Below are 22183 nucleotides of genomic sequence, written 5' to 3'. Positions count from 1 at the left end.
CCTTTTCTATTTGAGAAAGAGCAGAGCAGCCTTTGATCCTCTGGCTTTGACCTACTGTGTTTTGCAAAGGTGGTTTGGCAAGTGCAGCTGCAAAGCCATCTCCAATATCACACATCCAGTCAGGTTTTAGACCCAGTCACAGTACATTTTCCTGAGGATCAGTAATGATTTGCTGAGGATCAGTAATGCTCTCCGTATGCTGGCTGATAAGGGCATGATCTCTGTGCTTACTATACTCCATTTGTCAGCTCTGCTCTGACACAGTTGTCCACGGGATTGCTTAGGAATATTGGAGGTATTTAGGCACAATTTCAGGAGCTGCTCTTGCCTGTATCCTCTCATTTCTTAATCAACATTTCCCAGTTGAGACTATAAATAATTCAACTTGGGTGCGTTATCAGAGACATTCTTCCCTACTCTACTCCATTGGAATCTCTGTGCTCTTTAAGTTTCACATACGTGGCATCACATATTTCCCATCACCGCTATTTTCAACAGTCAGGGCTACAAATGTAATTGGCAAGTTCATTAGCCTTTCCATTTCTTTCCCTCTTGATTGTTTAAGAGTGATTTGTTAGAGACTGTGCGTTTCGATGTTTTGCAAAGCTCAGTGGTACAGAGACAATATTGGATTTCTGCCCTGGAGAAATAGACATTCTGTTAATTGTTCTCCTTCTCTTATAGAACAGAAAAGAGATTCATCTATCCCAGTTACTCAAGGTTTCTCTACTTGCATTGCCAAGGATCTGGATAAGACTGGTAATACTCCACATTTTCTGTTGGAAAGTACTTTGCATTCCATAAAATTAAATCCTACCATATGAGAACTTTAGTCTAACCTCTCATCTATTGATTCATGAGGTGTGACTCACTGAGATTTCCCCTCCTCACACTATTGTGAAGAAAAGGAATTGTTGGGCAAATCCATGGTCAAATGTTTATATTACGTTTCCCAGTTTGTCAGTTATTTTTATGTTTGGGTTGCCTTTTGCTGTGCAGAATTCTTTAATTTTTATGAAGTCAAATCAACTCTCCTTTTTCCTTATGATATCTCAGTTTCATGTTCTGCTTAGGGACAGACTTCCTCATAACAAGAGTATGATTTCTCATCCTATTTTACATTCTTCTAGGTATTTGTTTCTTGCAATGGAATATTACCAAATGTATGCTACACATGCAGTCCTCACTCTGAACAGTTTGCCCATGCATGAATTTCAGTTACCATGATTTAGTGAAATAATCCCAGGACCCCAACAAAACAATCAAATTTCAGTTACTGCCATATTAACTGTGAGGAAGGGCATAAAGTACAAACTTCACAGCTAGTTCTTAACTCCACAAATCACCCGGGATATAACAGAAGTGTATCATGATCAGTGAACAATCAGGTCCCTTCTTTCAAAGTCTGTAGGTGCTTGGCCACTGTGCATGTTATTCAGTCCACATACAGACAGCAGGATCCATGTATTGCTTAGAATTGAACCGTTTAATCTTCAAGTATTTGGAAATTTTCCGGCTTTGTTTTTGTTATTGATTTCCAGTTTGACCTCACTGCAGTCTGAGAACAGACTTTACATGATTTCTGATGTTTCAAATTTATTAGAGTGTGTTTTATGGCCCAGAATGTGGTCTGTCTTGGTGTGTACTTCATGCGAGCTTGAGACAATGTGTATTCTGTTGTTGTTGGATGAAGTAGTCTGTAGATGTTTATTATATCCATTTGGTCGATGGTGTTGTTGAATTCAGCTTTGTCTGTACTGATTTTCTGCCTGATGGATTTGTCCAGTTATGATAGAGGGGTGTAGAAATCTCCAACTATGATAGTGGATTTATCTCTTTCTCCTTGCAGTTCTATCAGCTGTTGTGTCACGAATTTTGATGCTTCGGTGTTAGGTACATAAACATTAAGAATTGTTATGTCTTCTTGGAGAATTGACCCCTTTATCATTATGGAATGATAATGCCCTCTTTGTGCTTTGTCTCTGCTCTTAACTCTGCTTGGCCTGAAATTGATACAGCTTCTCAAACTTTCTTTTAATTAGTGTTAGCATGATGTAGCTTTCTCCAACCCTTTACTTTTCAGCTATATGTGCCTTCATACTTAAAGTAGATTTCTTATATTTGGATCTTATTTATCGATTCTCTGTGACAATCTCTCTCTTTTAATTGGTGTATTTATACCATTGGTATTTAAAATGATTATTGATATCATTGACTTAATATCTACCATATTTGTTACTGTTTCATATTTATTGCCATTGTTCTTTGTTCCTTTTTTATATTCCACTCTTTTTCTGCCATTTCTGGTTTTAATCAAGCATTTTATATGATTCACTTTTCTCTTCCTTGAAAATCCGGACACGATGTACTGGTGAAATTCACTGCAGTATATAGTCCTTTAGTGATGTGGTTTTATAGAAGCATTGCATAGTCTTATGATTAGGTCTCAGTCTGGTAATGAGCATGTGCTCCTCAGCTATGAATGTCACAAGTGCCTCTCAGTATTTTCCCTCACCTTAGGTGAAACACAATGGCCGGCAGGGGTCAGGGTAGGATATTTCCCTTCCCCCAGGTCACTTAGGCTCTGAGAAATCCCCATAGGTTAGGCTTCTGGTAAAACAGTTTCTCCTGAGGGCAGGCCTTATGAAGAACAGCAGAATGCTCTGGTGTATTTCAAAATTGCTCCTTTCACCCTCCCCCTGCCAGAATTCCAAGGGGATTTTCCTTTGACCTTCACCTGGTAGTCACAACCTGGTAGAGCTCAAGAGACAAAACTCGCAAAAGGATAGGGGTTTCCCTGGAGTTTTTACCTCACAGACTTTTCCACACAAGCCTCCAGCAATCCGTCAAATACAATTCAGGTTTTCCTACCTCACTACTGCTTTCCACAGAGATATCTGCTCTTGGGTTTCTGTTCCGGTAAGTGGTTATTCTCTGTATCTGCTATTTGCCTCTCCTATTTTGGGCATGGTGATTTTTCCTATGACTTCACTTCTCCAATGAATCTAAGAAGAACTGTTGATTTTTCAGTGTGTTCAGATATTTACCTGTTAGGACAGAGTGGCAACTTACAAGCTCCTTCCATGCTGGACTCAAAACTAGAAGTCTCATAAGTTTTTTACAATGGAATAAAACATGTTAATTCTCAATATTTCTAATGTTTTAGGTTGCACTGTATTAACTAAATAGAAGGTTTACGAATTTTTTAAGTCTATCTATAACTTTACAACCAACAAGAAAGTTTCTAGTGTTTTTGTCAGAAAGATTTTAAGGTCATAGAACAATAATACTTTCCCCATCAGTCATTAAGATCAACTTTGCACAGTTCAGGTTGGATGATCATTTTTATAGCTCCACAATGAGGAAAGCCTGTACTTTATGTACCCTATATTTTATTTCTCACATATACATGGGTTCGTAGTCTGCTTTAATAATATACTGGTGTACTGTTATAGCTTATTAGATTTTTTTAAACTACTGAGATTTGGAGTGTGTTTTGATATTCGATACGGACATTTCTTTCCTCGTTCCAACTTTCCCCTACTTTAAAAAATCTGCTTTATGGTGATAAATCCCTCCTGATCATAATGACTTTTTAAAAGTATCTTGCTGGAATCTTTTTGCTAATATGGGGTAGAACTTAAGATCTTGAAAGAAATGTACTTCTAGTTACTTTTTGGATAAATTTTCCATATCTGCTTTTTGTATTAGGACTCTTCTAGCTTTTTAATACATTGGAAAATGACTGATGTCTTTCTAAGGTGTATATCTTTGATTATATTTTCTATTTTCATAAAGCTACTTTTGTATTCTCTACTCAAAATAGGAGTAAATATTGGCTGCATATAACTTATCAATTATCAGCCATTTTGTCCAGATTTTCAAATGTGTTGGTATAAAGCTAGCATAGTATTCTTTTGTAATTAAAAAAAAATTCTCTCTGTTTTATAGCTAGTCCCATCTCTATCATACTTGCCAAATATTGCTTATTTTACTGGTCTTTCTAAAGGACAACGTTTTGGTTTTATTTGTCAAGTTTACTGTTTTTTCTTCTCTATTTTTGACTTTTCTCTTGATTAATTTTGTCCTTCCACTCTTTTGGATTTACCTTGTTCTTTTTCTATGTCTACTGTCCAATTCCTGTAGCTTCAAGAGCCATTTTCAACATCTCAACGAGCTCTGCCGGCTGTGTCATGGCCACTTCATCATATGCCATTAAAACTTAATCTCATACACTGGGTGAAGACTCAGCAGTCTTATTTTGCTTTCAAAATTGTTCTGTGGCCTTGGATCCTTCTTCTTCTCCTAAATTTCCACTATCATCAGGGAAAATTCTACTGGGCCTCATGCTGCTTATAAGTCTTGCCTTTCCTGCAGTTTCATAATAAAAGAAAAAAACATTTCCACCCCTTTTTTTTTTATGTTGATCGAAAATTTAGCAACATTTCTTTGCACTGTATTCAAATCCCGAAATATAAGCAAGCCTTCATGCATACGGGCTCACTGAAATGTCCTAATTTTAAACTATGTATGACCTTGAACAATGTCCTTTCCAAATACTCCATGCTCCCCCTTTCTTCCTAGGTGTTCAAACTTTTTCACTCCTACAACATCTTTTACACATGGTTAATTTGTGTCATAAGCTCTTCCTCCCTCCCACTTCTGAGTATATATCCAAAGGAAACATCATCATTATTTGAAGAGATATCTGTACTCCCATGTTCATTGTAGCATTATTCACAAGAGCCAAGGTATGGAAACAATCTAAGTGTCCATAGTAGATTATTGGATAAGGGAAATATGGTATATATATGCAATGGAATATTATTCAACCTTAAAAAAGAAGAAAATCCTATCATTTAAGACAACATGGATAAAACTGGAGGACACTATGCTAAGTAAAATAAGACAAAGACAAATAGTGCATGATGTCACTTATACGTGGACTCTAAAAAAATAACTAAATAAATCAACTCTTCTTCCCTGGACATTTTCCTCAGCAGAAGCTAGCAGCCTCTACTATGAGTCTCATCTTTTTTTATTGTTTGTACCAGATCACAACACCAGGGAACCTATGTATTTACGGATGTATATCTAGATTATAGTGTACCATTGTTCGTTTTCTTTGCAATTCATTCCTTCCACTTCTGGCATCAGAACCTCATTTTTCCTTTGGAGAAGTCCTTGTGATTCAGGTAGGCGGTGTGTCTCCTCCCTAGGCTGTGTGACTTGGGCCTGGCTAGACACAGTGTTTTACATATACTCCGTATGTCTTATGTACTTATTTCTCTGTTTTCCATGTTTTTCCCTCGAAATTTTAGTGTAGTTATTTTTTAATTTACATTTGTAATACTTTCTTTTGTTTGACTAAGGTAGAGTTAAACTGATCTTCTGAGTGCTTAATTTCAGCTTTTCTAATTCTAGAATTTTCCTTTGGCTGCATTTCACAGATAATTTTTGCTTAAATTATATATGCTGTCCTTTTTGAATACATTAATCATAATTTTAAATAATAGTTTCATTGAGATATAATTTACTTTCCATATTATTTAAAGTGTACAATTTAATGTGTTATGCATCTACCACCACAATCAACTGCAAAACTTTCATCCACCCCCCCAAAGAAAAGAATCTATTATAAGTCACTCACTCCCCCACTTCTCCAAACCTTAGGCAGCCACTAATATACTTTGTCTCTACAGATTTGCCTAGTCTGGACATTGCATACAAATGGAATCATACAATTACTTAGCATGTTTTCAAGGTTCATCCATGTTGTAGCATGTATCAGTACTTGATTTCTTTTTATGGCTGAATAATATTCTATGGTGTGGGGCTTCCCTGGTGGCGCAGTGGTTGGGAGTCTGCCTGCCAATGCAGGGGACACGGGTTCGAGCCCTGGTCTGGGAGGATCCCACATGCCGTGGAGCAACTAGGCCTGTGAGCCACAACTACTGAGCCTGCGCGTCCAGAGCCTGTGCTCTGCAACAAGAGACGCCGGGATAGTGAGAGGCCCGCACACCACGATGAAGAGTGGCCCCCGCTTGCCACAACTAGAGAAAGCCCTCGCACAGAAACAAAGACCCAACACAGCCATAAATAAATTAAAAAAATAAATAACTTAAGATTTCTTTTTTAAAAAAAATTCTATGATGTGGATATTACTGTGTTTCATTTATCCATTCACAGTAAATGGCCATTTGGGTTAGTTCCACTTTGGGGCTCTTAAGAATAATGCTACTATGGTTGGATTTACGTGCAAGTTTTGTATGCAGGTCTAGATTTGTTTTTTAAATTTATAGACTATTTTGGAGCAGTTTCTGGTTTACAGAAAAATTAAACAGAAAAGAGAGAGTTCTCATACCTCCTTACCTCTCTACCCAGTTTCCCCTATTACTAATATCTTACATTAGCTTAATATATTTGTTATAGTTAATGAACCAATATTGATACATTATTACTAACTAATGTCCATGCTTTACTTTAGACTTCTCTCTTTGTTTTGTACATTATATGATTTTTGACAAATATGCAATAACCCGTATCCACCATTACAGAACCATACACAGGAATTTCTCTGCCATTAAAATTCCAGGCTTCACCCATCCTTTTCTCCCTCCCCACAACCTCTGGCAACCACTGATCTTTTGATTGTCTCCACACTTTGTCTTTTCCTAAATTTCAAATAGTTGTAATCATATAATATGCATGTAGCCTTTGCAGATTGGCTTTTTTTCACTTAGCAATATGCATTTAAGCTTCTTCCATGTCTTTTCATGGTTTCATAGCCTTTTCTTTTTATTGCTGACTCACTGCTTATCCATTATTTATTTTATTTATTTATTTATTTTATTTATTTTTATTTATTTTATTTTATTTATTTTATTTTATTTATTTATTTATTTTTATTTATTGCTGACTCACTGTTTATCCATTCACCTATTGAAAAACATCTTGGTTGATTTCAAGTTTTGGCAATTATGCAAGAAACTGTTATAAACATCCATGTGCAGGTTTTTATGCGGACATAACTTTTCAGTTCCTATGGGTAAATACCAGAGAGCATGATTACTAGATCACTGTATGGTAAAAGTACGTTTAGTTTTGTAAGAAAGTGCCAAGTATCCCGCTAGCTACAAATGAGAATTCCAATTGTTCTGCATCATCACCAACTTCGGTATTTCAGTTTTGGGATTTTAGCCATTTGAATAGGTGTGTAGCGGTATCTCATTATTGTTCTAATTTAAAATTCACTGATGACATGGAATGTATAGCATCTTTTCATACGCTTATTTGCCATGTGTATATTTTCTTTGTTTAATCATAGTTGTTTTGTTGTTGTTTTTTAACCAAGGCCTGCTAACTCTTGTCCTCCTGTGTCTATTTATATAGTCGTTTTTCTTTCTTTCTTTCTTTCTTTCTTATTTTTTTTTTTTGAGCTTTTGATCATTTCGTCTTTTTCCTGGTATGTCAAATTATTTTTTATATTAAAATTGGGTTTAACTTATTTTAGGAAACTATAAAGATACCTCCACATTCTGGATGTTGTTATCTTTCTCTTGAAAAGATTTCCTTTTGCCCATGGCAGACAGTTACTATAGGGACTGGTAACCTTAGTCCATTCTCAGTTTGAGCTCTTTCAAAGCTGTCTTTCAGTCTGTGTGAAGGTTGGTCTATTTCTGTCTTGTCCTTCCTCTATGGGTGTTGCCCTTTGGGATTACCATGTGAACATTTGGATTCTCCCTATTCCCAACTACCCTTGTATTTGTTAGGCTTTAAATGTAATGGTTCCTGCAGCCCTGTGAGACTAAAGATACACTTAGCTTGTCATTCCATTAGTTGTTGCCTTTAGCTTGAGCTCTTGCCATTTGGCTTCTGTAGTTAGAGTCTTTTGAACTCCTTGGCTTTTCAGCTCCTAGGCTGTAAGATTTGAATCAGCAAATGCCTCAAGGAGAAAAGCTGCACCAAATATCTAGCTTGCGTTTGTGTTTCCCTTCTCTCCAGAACTTGGCCCACATGTCTTGGTGTCTCTCTAACATTCTGATGCCAGCGAACAGATGTTTTCTTACTTCATCCAGGTTTTCTAAAATTTCTTCAGACTTCACCTGATCTTATGTTATTACTGAAATATCATCTCAACTACCCCTAGGAAGAAAATTTACAATTTTATGTTTTATTATTTTATTTTCTATATTACCTCAGTTTCTGTAGAGACCTTTTACCTGATTGTTCAGTCTAGTTCCTGTGTTACCAGTAAGATGGAGATAAGGGGGTGGCTAAGAATATTGGGGGGAAATCACTGATGAATAGTATGTCTCGTTCTTTTTGTTTTTCCTCTCCTTATTTACTCTGGCAGCCTACATTTACCTTTCTTCATTTGACCCAGTTGCCCAAATAAGGAACCCACTCTGGCAAAGACCTGACTTTACTCTCATAAATGTCTGCATGTTAGGATTAGCTAGATGATGAACACCATGCCAAAGTTCTTTGTGTGAGACTTTTGCAGACTTTCGTTAGCCCTTTAGTTTGCCTCTTGCCAACACTGCTCAGATTGTTGAGGTTTTCTAAGTTTCTGTAGGTCAAACCTCTCTACCTGCATACCAGATGAGCCCTTCTCTCCTTCCTGAGCTCTTTTGTGGGAGGTTAGCCCTCGGTTTTTCTTTTTCCCCATCCAATCATAATTGTTCATGAATTCCAAAAAGCCCTCAAAGTACCTGTCGTCCCGTTCTCTCTTCTCTTTTTTATCAACACTGTTAAATATTAAGCATATATTTGCATACCTCTTTCTTACTTACAATGGAATATCGGAAGGCTCGAGCGTTCAGTGTGAGCCGCACCGAACTAGGCCTCATACAACACTCTCCTCTGGGCCTCAACTTGTGACAGCCACTGGTTTTTTTAATAATATCTTATATGTATGTAAATTTGTAATGATTTAGTTAATTCCTGAATTATGTGACAATAAGGAATCAGTCAAATTAGCACGACAGAAGTGCAGCTTAGCTCTAGGGGCCAGAATCAAGGACCACAAAAACCTGTTAACCAATAACTTTCACTTGTACTTTATGTTTAACAAGTGCTGAGGGTGAATGGGAAGTGAGGGAAAAGGAGTTTAACTCCATATCACAGAAACTTGCACTAGAATGAAGAGGAAAATGACAGAGTTCCTGGTTCAAGTCACTATAATCAGCTTAAATAAACAATAACAGCCCATAAGAAAAACAAACACTATATGATAGGAACAATGGATAATTAATTACCAGATCAAGGAGGACAGATTACACTTGCTATGGGATTTCATTAAAGAGGGATTCCAAAAAGCACTGGCTTCTTCTGAGAAGATTGCTTAGAACAGGTAGCATTAAAACTGAGTCTTGAACACATATATAGGAAGGAGAGCAGAGGGTAGGGAACAGGCCTTCCGGGCAGGGAACAAGCACAGTGTCAGGAATGGCACAGAGGGCTTATGGAATAGGGAACAAAACTGGCTGAACACAAGAGTGCTACGTGTTGGGGAATATGGGGGAAAGGCTGGCTGAGGTGGGTTAAATAAAGCATAATTAGACGGAAGAGAAAGTGAGTGGAAAGACACATGGAAGAATGTAGAAAGCCCCTGAAGATGGAGGTCAGCATAATAATATTAAGAAATCAGTGGTTCTTTGACACTATATGAATGTCTAGGTTTACAAAATCAGGGAAACACAATAAAAGAATAAACTACTCATATAATGATATGTGCCCAAATGCCAGATACCAAAGAATACACACTGTTTCTTTCCATGTATGTCATATATGGTGATAGAGGTCAGTTTAGGTGTTGCCCTGGGGGAATAGGGAACAGAAAGAAGTAACAGGCAACATTGTAGGGTGCTAGAAATATTTTATAATATCTTGACCTGGTGTTGGATACATGGGTGCATAGAGATGTAAAAATTCAGTTATTAGCGATGCAATTGGTGTTTATTGTTTGTATGCATACATTAAAAAAAAACTCCAGTAGGTTAATTAGGCTGTCAGTTGTATGAAGTAAATTTTGGTCAAGGAATAGCCAAGGTAGTAATGCAGTAATAAGTTATAAATGTGCTCACTGTGCTCTAGAATGTCACGATTGAAATACAAGAAATATGTGTAAGAAAAAAGACAAATATTCAATATTGATGGTTGAATGAGCTGAATAAATTAGATGACTCTCCTTTCAATTTAAGAAGTTTGCCAGTGTTTGGATACCTTTGAAAAAAGAAAAAATGGAAATAAAATTTTTATTAAGCATATGCTATGTATCAATTCCTGACATATTTTGACACATATAAACATGGGAAATATTGCACCTTGTAACTGAGACAATGAAGATGAGCGAAGTACCTGGTTTTGACACTAGAGGCTGAGAAAACAATCAGCTCATAATCGTAAGAAGTTTGAAGTCGGAGGAAAAGAATCAAGAGGAAATAGTGGTAAGTGCCAGGAGCTCCTGGAAACTACATAAGAGATGAAGACTCCCAGAACTGTTGAGCTTTCTAACAGGCCCAATGACTCAAGTAAAAACAGAAGGCTTAAAACTGAAACCTCGGGATATATGTATACATATAGCTGATTCACTTTGTTATACAACAGAAAACAACACAACACTGTAAAGCAATTATACTCCAATAAAGATGTAAAAAAAAACAAAAACTGAATCCTGCAAGGTAACAACTGTTAGGACAAACAGTAAAGAATTATAAGAAAAATAATCACATGCCTGTCCCAACAAGAAATATCCTAAGCTCCATCTCAGCATTTCTCCGATTGGCCTTTCACAAAATACAGTCCATCAGCTGAATATAGGTTTGTCAAGCAAGTGTGAGTAAGACTGAATTGAAAAAATTAAATCAATTCCTTCCTCCAAAACTTTTCAGAGTATATAATGTAACAAAGTGAAACTTGAATTTCATGTCGGGATGTAGAGTACGGCTCTTCTCAAATGCTTTTGTCTTGTAACTACACTAACATCATCTAAAATAAAAATAAATAAATAAATAAATAAATACATAAATAAATAAATAAATAAATAAAACCAGTGTTCCTCAGGACAGAGATTGTGAAACGCTGCTCTCATCATGTAAGATAACAAGTCCTTTTCAAAATCCATTCTTCCTTCTGCCCTTTCTCATGTTGTTCCTGCCACCTGGAAGGTCTCTCCTAAGCTCCACCTGCCAAAACCCTACCCATCTTTTAGGATCCAAGAGATCATAAAAGGCTTACATTACTAAAAGGCAGGGAAAGAAATCCCTTCCTAGCGATCTACATTTCCTTCCTAGGGAAAAGAAAAATTGTAAAGTATACCACAGTGACCTTAAATCTATGAATGTAACTGTGCTGTGTTAATTTGAGTTCTTTAAAAGTCAATGTGCTACAATATATATGGATATGAATGTTTGATCTCTTACAAGTAGAACTTGCTGATAACTTTCATCGTGAGCGAGGTTAATGATTAAGGGAGCCATCGTGCTTGGCTCAGCCCTTATACCCAGGGAATATTAAAATTGGAAATGTCCCTAGATATTAGCAAATCTATCCACCTCATATTCTAAGTAAGGAAACTGAGACCTTCATAGATTGGGTATTTATATTAACAAAGAATAAGGAAATAAGGTATTGGCAGATCTATCTTTTAGATTAAGAATTTTGAGATTTTTGTAGAATACTAGGACATTATGTCCACTGATATTGAGACAATGTGTTTCTTAGTCATCATTTTCTATTGCAGTGACCAAGCAAGGTGGTAGTCAGTGGTTGTACAAGGGGAAAAAGAAACCTTTAGGAACTCCCAATTTATATACACAAGGAAATCCATCATTCATGTTATTTAAGCTAAGTGGATGCAGTTTATCAGCTACATTGAGTAATGGTGAAGTGAAGGGTCTATACAATTAACATGTTAGTTTGTGTCATGAGCTCCCTGTTGTTCAAGTGAGTTAATGGTTAGCACTCAACTAGGCACTTAGAGTCCATGATAAAACTGGACTAAATGTTTACCTGTGGCAACTTTATTCTTCTTTGGTGCCCTTAGGCAGAATTAGCTCTCTTACGTTTTGATAAATTCAAGTATTAAACAGGGCTAAGGTTTCACAAGTTCTTTGGCCTAGACATGGGGGTAAGGAGGACCAATGAGCGGGAGTGCTTCTAGATTTAAGAATGGTCAGATTGAGGAAAAAGAGTCTTATGCCAGAGGTGAAAGAAGACTGATTATAATTACCTATTTTAAAAAATTCCAACCCTTTTCAATGTTCTAAAATGATCATGAAGTACATGGGTATGCTAGGAAGTAAGGGAGTCAACCAAGAATATTCTGTAAGGGTTTGTGGATGGCAATAAAGTGACAAGGAAGATAGAGAACATACTAGAAAATGTTTCGGTTGGCCGTAATAATGAAGTCAGAGGAGAAGAAGAAGAAGAATGACAGACGCAATGGGAAAGAGAAAGCAAGAATTGAGAAGCAAAAGGGAAAGTAGAAAAATGAGACAAATTTGGAGAAGGAAATGAAGGAGAAAACTGGGTGAAAGAAAGAGGGAAGCACTGATGGTAGACCAGATGACACTCAAAAATTAACACGATGCACAGTTAAGATGTGCCAACAATGGCCATGGTCATTACCCTCAAATAATTGACAGTATGTGTTTCAAAGACATTTATAAATAGAAAATGCCATTAAACTAAGGGCCAGTGTAAAAGTATTCATGGAATTGTATGGGAGAATAAAACGTCCCTCGTCAAAGAACCAAGAGCAAATCTTGAAGCACCCAGTAAAAGCCAATTCAAACAAAAAAGCTTTTCCACTTAAACTTGAAAAAGTTAAGTTCCCAAGAGACCCCCTACATCAAACACCGAAGCTCATTTGGCAGTAAAAACAATAACATTAACCAAACAACAAGAAATCTAAAACAATAGTTGTTTTACCAAAAAAAAAACAAAAAACAAAAACAAAACCAGCAGCTAATTAGTGTCTTTCCTGTTTGAAAGAAGGGGGTGGGAAGTGGGCAGAAGACCTGATAGGAGAGATAAAAAGAAAAGGAAAAGGAAAAGAAAAGTTTCCAGTTTGACAATCAAGCTGTCTTCTGCATCCATTTCATCTCAAGACCACCAAGCCAATGTGGAGGCTTTTTCCTCCTTTCCTTTTCTTTTCATGAGACTGATCACAACCAGCACTGCAGTGTCCATGGAATTAAGGAATGCTGTTGCCTACACGTGTGAATGAGCTGTGAGTAAAATACTGAAATAGAGGAGACCTAAATGGAAACGTCCTCATGAATGTCCATGTGGCTGAGCAGGAAGGTAACCTGTCATAGATGTGTTAAAGAAGAAGAGTTGGGTTTTATTTTATTTACTTTTCCCTGGACTGTGTTGAATGACTATCATCTACAAGTTCAGGCTACGTTTTGCTGACGATTAATGCACTGGGAGAGCTGAGAGAAAACTGAACAGTAGAGCTGTCTTTTTCTTGACCAGCTCACCTTACTTTCCCAAACTCTAAGTCTTTCCCTAACTCTTTTTCCTTTTTATTGTAGTAAAATGAACATAATACAAAATTCACCATTTTGGTCATTTTACAACTCACTGTACCATTCAGTGGAATTTAGTACTGTCACAATGCTGTGCAACTATCACCACTGCCTAGTTGCAAAACATTTTCATCACCCCAAAAGGAAACCTACACCCATTTTAAGCAGTCATTCCCTATTTCCCTCTCTTCCAAACCCCTGGCAACCACTAATGTATAATATTTCCATGTGTGTGGATTTGCCACTGCTGGACATTTCGTAGAAATGGAACCATACAACATGTGGCCTTTCGTGCCTGATTTCTTTCACTTAGTTGCATCCATGATGTAGCATGTATCAGTAATCCATTCACTTTTATGGCTGAATTCCCTGATCCTGTTTTCTTCATACTGTTTGAATACAAACTTTAAAATATGTTTAGAGTGAAGCTCTGTTTTAATGGCACATCTATTAGGCCAATTCTTTAAAGAAGGTGAAAATGGAGATACTGTTGTGAAATGATAGTCGTTGAGAAGCCTCAGCCAATTTGATAATGGAAAGTTTGGGAAATGTTGCAAAAAATTATGTGCTTTATATTAAAAGCCTTTTAAACCAGGATTCAGGAGGTTGTCTTTTTCTTGAAGGTAAAGTAAATGAGTCAGAAGAAAATAACTGCCCTTTAAAACACATTTTGAAAGGATTCTATTTATTCTTAATAGACGAATGGGAGTACAGGTAGTTCACATCCAATATGGACTCCCTGTCCAAACATTGTTTATCATTCAGCCACCCCTATCGAATTATATTTATTGAGAGTAATGCAGCTTAATTCCTGCATATTATTTTTTAAAATTCATCTATCAAATCCATTAATACAGTATAAAAAAGAGAAGTTCATGTTTCAGTGCAGTTCAAATATCAGGTATAAAGAAACCTCCAGTAAGAAAAGGAATCCTATATCTCTTGCCAGAATGTGGTCCGCTCTGGGGTGCTTTGCTAGCTGAAAGACACTTTTATTGTTCAGAGGATAGAGATTGTTTAAGAGGGATGAGAGCCAAAACATTTTAAATACTTGTATGTGTTTAGAACACAGCTAGGCTATCTCATACACTGTATCAGTCAAGGCTCACCATTTTACATATCTGAAAAGCGAAGTTAAAAGTGTTGTAGTAACTTACTAAAAGGCACGCAACCACTAAATTCAAGCAAGAATTCAATCCCAAATCTGTCACACTGAAGTTTGAGCTAATATTGAGATTAATAAAAATAGCACTAAATTAAAAGTTCAGAGATATTTTTTATTTCGTACTCTTTCACTAACCCTCTTTGGAGATAAATCATTTCATTTATATGGGCCTTAGTTTTCACACTATAATAGTAGGAAGTTTGACTAGGTGACCTCTATGTAGTCTTCCAATTCTAAAATGTTCCATTAATTTGGCTTCCTACAATAATTGCCATTGCAATATATGCGTGCTGCCACCAAGTAGCAGTAGAGAGTACTAGTTCCTTTTTTAACCCTAGTGGGGAGTGCATTTTGACATCAGACTTATCCGTCAATAGTACAGCCTGTTAATATAACTGTAAAATAACAAAATAATCTGGTATTATTTCCTGTAAAGCAGAAGCTTTACATTGTGTCTATGAATCGTATCAGAATCACCGGTAGGTTTTTAAACATAGAGGAAATCCAGAACCCATTGAGTGAGGATTTTCAGAGATGGGACATGGGCATCTGGATTTTTGGGTTCCCATCATTTGTGTATTTTATTTTATTTTATTTTTTGCCTATGTACAACATTTGTCACATCTTCTTGAATCTTTAGCAATTTCTGTTTGTTTTAAAAGTTTAGAATATTCCATAATCTTCAGCTACTTTTCATAAGGCGTTATCTGTTATGTTTATTCACTCTTGTGCTTCTCCTGGTTAAGACTTCTTTTTTTTATTTATTTTTTTCGGGGCCCTGCCTCATGGCTTGCAGGATCTTTGTTCCCTGACCAGGGATTGAACCCCAGGCCCCCAGCAGTGAAAGCGCCAAGTCCTAACCACTGGACCACCAGGGAATTACCAAGACTTCTTTTTTAAATGACTTTTTTTCCCCACTCTAATTCATTCCTGGGATCAGTTTCATGTGGGAACATTAAACCAACCTTGCATTACTAGAATAAAGCCACTTTGATTGTGATATATTACTGTTTTACATACCATGGATACAGTTTGTGCTTTTATTTACAAATTTTGCATGCATATTCAAAAGAGAAACTGGCCTATGATTCTATTCTTGTAATATTCTTTTTACTTTTGATCTGAAGCTTATGTTGGCCTTATAAAAAATTTGAGCAATATATTATTTTCTGTTTCCTGGAAGGGTTTTATGTAAGATTACCAATCTTTCTTCCCTAAATATTTGGAAGAATTTACTTGGTAAGCCATTTATCCCTGGAAATCATTTTCTGTAAAGGTACTTAATTATACAAACAACTTTTTGAGTAGATATAGATTTTTTAGATATTTCTTTTCTTGGGTTAGTCTTGTTAGGTTGCATGTTTTAAGAATTTGTAATTTTGGATAAATTTTCAAATCTATAAATATAAAATTATAATTTTAACAGCTTTATTGGGATGTAATTTACATACCATAATTTAACCCTTTAATGTATACAATTCAGTGGTTCTTAGTGTAACCACTAAAAGACGTGTGTAACCATCACAACCATCCAATTTTAGATTTCTGTCCCCCCACAAAGAAACCCATTACACAATAACAATGTTTTTTCATTCTCTCAACCCTCTCAGCTCTAGGCAACCACTAATATCCTTTCTGTCTCTACAGATTTGCTATTCTGGGCATTTCATATAAATGGGACCATACAATATGTGATCTTTTGAGAGTGGCTGCTCTTCTTTACAGAATGCTTTCATGGTTCATCCATGTTGGAACATTTCATTCCTTTTTATAGCTGAATGCTATTCTATCGTATGGATATTCCACATTTTGTTTATTCATTTGTCAGATTGACATTTGAATTTTTTCCACCTTTTGTTTTTAGAAATATGCTTCTATGAACATTCACGTACAAGCTTTTGTGCAGAACTAAGTTTCTATTTCTCTTAAGTATATATTTAGTAGTGAAACTGCTGGGTCATAGGGTAACTCTCTGTTTAACACTTGCCGGAACTGTCAAGCTGTTTTGTAAAATGGCCGCACATTTTGTAAAATGGCTCAGACTGTACTTTCTATCCAAAGGTATCCAAAGCCACTTTAGATGCAAAATGTTTAAAGTTGACCTGTGCTGCTGCCCAAATTGTAGCCACTGTGGGCAGTCTGCAAGATGGCATCTTAGGTTTCTCAGGAAGAAAATAGAATACACAAAGGGGGAAATAAGTGTACAATTACATAATGTAGATTTCATATTTACTTTTATGGGAAAAGCAATAATTAGGTGGCTTTTGGTTTTAAGTGGAAATAGCCACACATTGGGAAACAATTACTCGCTAATGGCCTTAGCGAGTCACTCTGGAGCTTCTCCTAGAACAAGAAAACCTAAGTTCTGCTCACAGCAGAACATGGAGATGGTGCCCAGTGCTGGCGAGGCAGCACAGAACAGGGGAGTCGTCGCTGGAGGGAGCAGAAGACAGTGCAGCCACTCTGGAAAGGAGTTGGCCAGCTTCCTAGAAAGCGAAAACTCCATTGCCCACTTTTCCCCAATGTCATCTATTGTGAAAGTCAAGTCCGCGTCACAGCAGGATCCTGATGTTGACACGACTGCCCCTGTCATCCGTTGCCCTGGGAAGGCCCCCGGCGGCTTTCGGTCTGGGGCTCTTCCCAGTCAGGCGAGCGTTTGTGTACAGCTTCTGTGTGGACTTCAGTCTCCATTTCCCCGGGGTAAGTGCCCATGACTGCGGTTGCCGAGTCCTGCGATGGCTGCTTTTTTAGGAAGTTTCGCAGTAGGGGAGCGCCTGGCCTGAGCCCCGCGTGCCGGCCTCTGCCCATTTCTCTGCCGCCTCAACCCCAGGAGGGAAGGTCCACGTGGACCAGCGCTCCCTCTGCACCTGCTCTGCCCTCGGTCCTCAGGATCACAGGGTTTCCCCAGAGCACGGGTGGCGTGGGCCTCTCGCTGCGTCCCGCCCCACCTCCGCCTCATCCGGGCCCCCCGTCCCCCGTGGCTTTGGTGGGAGGGTTTCAAGGAAGGACCCCCTCCTCCGAGCCTACTCCACCCTCAGCCCCCTTTCCCACAGAGCTTCCGTCCCAACACCAGGCCCGTGGGGCTCCCGCAGCAGCAGCGCTGGGACTGCCGGGTTTCTGCAGTTCAGTTCTGACTCCATCTACCTGGAGTCAGAGCCTGCAGGTCAGGGCTCGGCCCACGCCAGCCACAGGTCCACGTCGTCCTCTGCGCTTGTGGCCGACAGGCTGTGTCAGGAGTTCCCACGCCCCCATCCCTAGTTCCATTCGTTGGCTAGCGCGGGCCCCCAGAACACAGGCACCCAGTTCACGGACTAGAGCACCAGGCTATTATAAAGGAAACAGCCAGGTGGAAGGAGGAGGTGGGGAGACATGGGGCGGGGCGCGGGGCTTCCAGGCCCCCTGCAGGCACCCACCCCCGCAGCTCTCTGAACCCCGTGTTTACCAAGATTTTGTTCCACGAGCACGATTATAGTGGGGGCCATGGGCAACGGATTCATGTTGCAACCCCTGGCCCTCTCCCCTCCCAGGAGGTGGGCAGGCAGGGAGGCTGTAAGATGCAACACGGCCTGTGGCTTTAGATTTAGGAGCTGTGTGCCAGGACTGGGAGCCAAGACCCGACCCCTTTCTCCCATAATTCACAGCGCGGCTCCTGCTGGGCATGGACGCTTGGGGACGACGGGAGGCTGAAGAGCATGGCGTCTGCCTTCACCCCCTCCCTCCTCTCTTGGCTGAGCCCTGCGGCCACGCGGGTTCCCAGTGGGCACCCCCCTGGGGGCCTGTCCCTTCAGGTCCTCCCAACTGCCTGACACCCCTCTGCCCCCAGCGTGGACCCCAGAGCCCTCAGCTCTTCGAACTCCTGGTCCAGCAGGATGGGATCCCTGCGGCACCCTGGACAGGTGGGTGATGGGCAGCCCGGACCCTCCCGGGAGGCAGCCCCATGGGATGGGGAGGGGGGCGGGCACTGCGAGCCACCCATGGTCGAGCGCATCACCTCGGTGCGTGGCGGGGGACGCTGCGGCTACACACATCTTGATGGCTGGGATCAGACCCAGGTCTGCCACCAACTGGCTGGGTCCGTGGAGGCTGGTCACTGGACCCCATTGTGCCTGTTCACCATCTGCAACGTGCGTGACCCGAGGACCCCCTCACAGGTGGTCGTGAGGGCTGACCGAGTTGGTTTGTGTGGAGGACAGAGAACAGTGAGGCCAACAGATGAGGAAAGAGCTTGTCACTCATGGTTCTGGGCAGGGGCACGCCTCGTCACCTAGGGCCTCCCAGAGCACGAGGGTTTGGCAGGAATGAGGGAAGGGGTGGCGGGGGACTGGAGCCTGAGGTGTGGGTGCTGGGGATGGAGCAGGCTCAGGATTAACTAGAATGACCCCGGGGCTCCGGGCCTCTCCGGGGTGATGAGGGCAGGGGGAAGGTGGCCCCGAGTGTGGGAGCCCCGTACAGAAGGGGCTGGGGTGCAGCCCTGCGCTGGCTGGTTTGCGTCAGAAAGTGACAGACGTGGTGAACACGGGTACCAGGCCCGACCCAGGGCTCAGCGACAGTTCTTGTTCCTCGACACAAACGCTGTCCCGCTTTGGCCGGTGCTGTGCCTTGCGGTGGAGGAAACCGGGACTCAGAGGACTGTGGGACTCCAGCATCCAGGGTGGGGCCCGGGCACGTGGGCCCCGAAGTCCTCCGGAGCGGTAGGCACATGGAACTTCGAGGCTGGGGGAGGTGAGGGTGTGGACAGTGGGGCTGCGCAGACTGCCTTGACACTTGAGAACCACTGGCCCGAGGGACAACGGGGACGCCCGTGGAGGGGGGCGCCCAGGAGAGGCGGCCTGCTGGCGCAGGGCAGGGTCCTGAGTGCCGCCCCGCCCTCCCAGGGCGCCCTGTGCTCCTGCCCAGTCGTGGCTGGTGGGGCCGTGAGGCTGCAGGGAGGCCAGTGCCCGGCACGGCGCCTACTGCCCGCAGAGGCCCGGCGTCCCTCGGGCTGTTTCTGAGCCAGGCATGCCCGATGAGCCCCTGCTCCTGGCAGAGCCAGTGGGCACGCTCCCCCAGCGCCCCTCCTGTCCTCGGACAGGCACGTCTGCTCAGCCCGGGAGCGGGGCCGGGCGCGCTGAATCCTGGGCTGGGCAGAGGGCGCAGCCTGGGCAGGTCCTCAAGGCGCCCCGCCTGCTGCTGGCCCGGCAGGGGCCCCGGGGAACCGGCACTTTCCCCTGCGCCCCACGTTGCTCCCTCCCCCAGGCTGGTCCATTTCTACCTGTTTCTGCAAACCAGATAGACCCTGAAGGGACAGAAACTTAGCTCCTTTGAAATGGCTGAAGCTTAGGCTGTCCCCTTGGGGTAACTTCTGAGGAGGGTCCTAACAGTTAGGACCCGAGGCCCTCTCTTTCCCATCTCCCTCCTCTTGTCCACCTCATCCGCCTCTTTTCCTTGAACCCCCCTCCGTGCCCCTGCCCCCCGATTTTACGGCCGTCTTCTTCCTTCAGAAAATCAAGAGCATCAAGAAGAAGCTGAGCACATATATACAATGGAATATTACTCAGCCATAAAAAGAAATGAAATGGAGGTATTTGTAGTGAGGTGGATGGAGTTACAGTCTGTCATACAGAGTGAAGTAAGTCAGAAAGAGAAAAACAAATACAGTATGCTAACACATATATATGGAATCTAAGGGGAAAAAAAAAGGTCATGAAGAACCTAGTAGCAAGACGGGAATAAAGACACAGACCTACTAGAGAATGGACTTGAGGATATTGGGAAGGGGAGGGGTGAGATGTGACAGGGTGAGAGAGTGTCATGGACATATACACACTACCAAATGTAAAATAGATAGCTAGTGGGAAGCAGCCGAATAGTCCAGGGAGATCAGCTCAGGGCTTTCTGACCACCTAGAGGGGTGGGATAGGGAGGGTGGGTGGGAGGGAGATGCAAGAGGGAAGAGATATGGGAACATATGTATATATATAACTGATTCACTTTGTTATAAAGCAGAAACTAACACACCATTGTAAAGCAATTATACTTCAATAAAGATGTTTAAAAAAAAAAAAAGAAGAAGCTGAGGACTTCCCTGTTAGCGCAGTGGTTAAGAATCCGCCTGCCAATGCTGGAGATATGGGTTTGAGCCCTGGTCCGGGAAGATCCCACATGCCGCGGAGCAGCTAAGCCCGTGCACCACAACTATTAATCCAGTGCTCTAGAGCCCGTGAGCCACAATTACTGAGCCTGTTTGCCACAACTGCTGAAGCCCGTGCACCTAGAGCCCATGCTCCGCAACAAGAGAAGCCACTACAATGAGAAACCTGCTCACCGCAACGAAGAGTGTCCCCCACTCGCCGCAACTAGAGAGAGCCCGTGTGCAGCAACAAAGACCCGATGCAGCCAAAAATAAATTAATTAATAAATTAATTTTTTAATTTTTAAAAAATAAAAAAAAAAGAGGCTGAGTCTCCTGTGCATCGACTTCAACAAGAACCTGAACGGGGACGTGACCTTCCTGACATTCACGGGCGAGGAGCTGGGTGCGTGCGGGCCCCGCGGGGTGGTCGAGAGGCGTCCGTGTGCCCTGCCCCCTGGAGGGCCTTCTTCTCCTGAGGTGCTCAGAGTGTTTGGGTCCCAAGGTTCTGGATCCTTCCTAGGGGAAGGTGGCGGTCTGTCTACCGAGATTCTGCCCCGAAGGAGGTTGTCCCTCGAGACCCCGCCCCGCCCCTACTCTCTGTGATGTTTCTTTAATCTCACATGGTCCTCCCGCACCTGACCCGGCGTGGGGTCTTGAAGGGCTGGGGCCTGGGCAGCTTTTTCAGCTTCTGCCCTCTTCCCCAAATGCTTTATTTTGAAAACTTCACACCTGTAGGGAAGTGGCAAGAATAGTACCAGGGAGACCCCGTGTGCTCCCCGGGCCCGGCCTCCTTACGTGGATGCCATGTGTGCTTTTCCTGCGCTGGGGCCTCTGGACGCATCGCCAGGAGCAAGGGCGCCTCCTGAGTCCCCGGGTGCAGGCCCCCCTCGGGAAGTAGAGCGTGGAGCTGTCCCCCAGCCGTCCCAATGGCGGTCTTCTTTTAAAAATTAATTAATTAATTAATTTTTGGCTGTGTTGGGTCTTCGTTGCTGCACACGGGCTTTCTCTAGTTGCGGTGAGCGGGGGCTCCTCTTCGTTGTGGGCACATGCCTCACATTACCGTGCCTTCTTTCGTTTCGGAGCACGGGCTCTAGACGTGCCGGGTTCTGTAGTTGTGGCACGGGGGCTCAGTAGTTGTGGCTCCCACGATCTAGAGCGCAGGCTCAGTACTTGTGGTCCACAGGCTTAGTTGATCTGCGGCACGTGGGATCTTCCTGGACCAGGGCTCGAACCCGCGTCCCCTGCATTGGCAGGCGGATTCTTTTTTTTTTTTCTTTTGGAATCAAAACTTTAATCCCAAGGATTGTCACAAAACGTATTACAAATGACAGCCTGAATAAAAAATTGCCCAGTAACTCAAAGTTCAGC

This window comes from Eschrichtius robustus, chromosome 11 (assembly GCF_028021215.1).
Source record: "Eschrichtius robustus isolate mEscRob2 chromosome 11, mEscRob2.pri, whole genome shotgun sequence".
Classification (NCBI taxonomy): Eukaryota; Metazoa; Chordata; class Mammalia; order Artiodactyla; family Eschrichtiidae; genus Eschrichtius; species Eschrichtius robustus.
The sequence above is the reverse complement of the archived record's forward strand: the minus strand, read 5'-3'. Positions refer to the sequence as shown.